Here is a 2646-nt window from a genome sequence, read left to right as displayed (position 1 = left end):
CGGGAAAATTCGGACCGCAGAAACCCGTCTGTAATTCACATCAGACGAGTTTCCCGTCTTCGATGAATTCTCTGTCTCTAATATATGAACTCGACTAAATGTATAACAACTATTTAACGACCACATCGTTTGTCGATATGCTATTGTTCTTTATTTGACTTAATCGTTTCTTCGAAGAACTTTTAAATGAAATAATTATGAATCGTTGTTGTAATATTGTTAAGCTGCTGTTTGTTTGTTACCGCGGTTAACTGCGGAAACTTGTGCTTTGAACTGAACATGATAGAACATCGACTTCGTTTTTCTTAGCGTATTTAATATTCGACGAACCAGCTAGACAAGCTAGTATTTCGACTCTGTATACAACAAAGCCTTACAGAAATAAATAGTCAATGCTGTTTAACTGGATATTTGCTTATCAATTGAGATTTCAGATGTGATCTATGAGAGTACGAGGTTCAGGTGTTTGTTGCCTCATGACTATACGCGTTATACACATTGAAATACATTCTTAATTTTTGTACTTTTTTCTTTTAAACCTATTTTGAAATGCACTGTTAATTCTTACTTTGACTTCACTTCATTAAAAATACAAAACAATCGCACCGTAACCATTAGCCTCACTTGGGCTGCATATAAACAACTTATGAAAAGATGGTGATTTAAAGCACTTCATACCTGTATGTGATATTTTAGGGACAACAGAACTGATAGCTAATATTAGGTTACTAGCTACGAACAAGATACAGTCGTGTGCGTTTTAGACGAGAAAATTAATCATGAACATTAAAATGAACTTATTTAATTGTTATTTCATTGAGATTCTACCCAAAAAGATATTAAGTCATAAAAAAGTGTAGCCTTTCACCGCAGGTACGTGTGGTCTCCTGGAGAAGGCAGTGCTCTCTGATTTTAAAGGCGGAGGTTCAAGTTTGGGTTGAGGATGTTTTTTTCTTCTATTTCATCAAAGCTCCTTCCAAAAAAGGATAAAGTAAAATAAAAAACTCTACGATTACACCACAAGAGCTGGTGGTGTAGTGGTGAAGACGGTGTTCTACCAAGTATACAGTCAATGGTTCAAGCCCTGAATAAAACGAAAAAGAACAAGGTAATGAAGTGAGAATTTGTGAGTGTGAGAGGAGTAGAGCGAGAGGGCGAATATGCCCTCGCCTTGGGCGAGGAGTAGACTGAGGGGGTTCTCTTTCCCCCGGCTTTCCTCACTTTCAAAGCAAGCTTACTTCGAACATTTAATTGTGTTAGGGGATAGTTAGGGATATCTCAGGATAGGAAAAAGTAGGGATAGATAGGAGTAAATTGGAGGATAAATAGGGGTAAAGAGGTTTAAATGAGTACAAAAAGACTTAAACATTTTATATACTATTTTCTCACCTATACCCTCTTTCCTGCCCCCGGAAGCCGCGGCCGGCCGCCCAATTACTAAGTCTTTTTGTACTCATATACCCCTCATTCACCCTACCTATCCCCTGATTTCCCTAAAGATTAACTTTGATTTCCAAAGATTAAGCGAGTATAAACCTCCCCCGAACAACATACCTACCATTTTTTTACCGCTGTGAGAAACGTGCCATCCTGTTCTTGATACCCCGATATTGTACTTCATAGCCCACGACTTTACCACAAGGCTAACTGGTGATTGTTGGAAGCCTGCACTAACTTATTCTCCATAACCTTAATATGTAATAGCAATAACGAAAATTTCCATCTAAAACGAGATTCGAACCCTCGACAGTCAACACATAAGACCAATAACTTGACCACTAGACTACAAGAACTTGTGCTGAACGGCGATGGTTATTCAATTCACTTAATCCTTTTAACGAAGTTCATAATGAAAAACGGTTATTGTAGGATTCGAACCTTCGATATACCACTTGGGAGACCATTTTCCTCGTCACTAGACGGCAAAAACTTCTGCTGAACTGTCATGGTTATTTAATTTACTTTATTCTTTTCACGAAGTTCATAATGGAAAACGGTAATGGTAGGATTCGAACCTTCGATTTACCGCATAGGAGAACAATGTCCTCGCCACTAGACTACAAGATCTTGTGTAGAACGGCTATGGTTATTCAATTTACTGTATCCTTTTCACGATGAGTTCATATAATAAAAAACGGTTGTGGCAAGATTCGAACCGTCGATTTACCACTTGGGAGACCATTGTCCTTGCCACTTGACTACAAGATCTTTTGCGCACGACTATGGTTATTTAATTTACTTTATCTTTTTCACGAAGTTCATAATAGAATACGATTATGGTGGGATTCGAACCTTGGATTTGCCGCTTGGGAGACCATTGTCTTTGTCACTAGACTGCAAGATCTTTTGCTGAACGGCTATGGTTATTTAATTTACTTAATCCTTTTCACGGATTTGAAATATCGATTTACCACTTGGGAGACCATTTTCGTCGCCACTAGTCTAGAAGATCTTGTGCTGAATGGCTGTAGTTATTTAATTTACTTTATAATAACCTTTTCACGAAGTTCATAATGAAAAATGGTTATGGTAGGATTCGAAAAATCGATTTACCACTCGGGAGGCCATTAGACTACAAGATCTTGTGCTCAAAATTAAGGTAAAATGCCCTGGGAACGAGGTTGAATGGATATATCGATGTCATGG

Source organism: Dendronephthya gigantea, unplaced genomic scaffold (genome assembly GCF_004324835.1).
Source record: "Dendronephthya gigantea isolate DGI-Jeju-01 unplaced genomic scaffold, DenGig_1.0 000076F, whole genome shotgun sequence".
NCBI classification, from domain to species: Eukaryota; Metazoa; Cnidaria; class Anthozoa; order Malacalcyonacea; family Nephtheidae; genus Dendronephthya; species Dendronephthya gigantea.
This window is presented reverse-complemented; position numbering follows the sequence as displayed.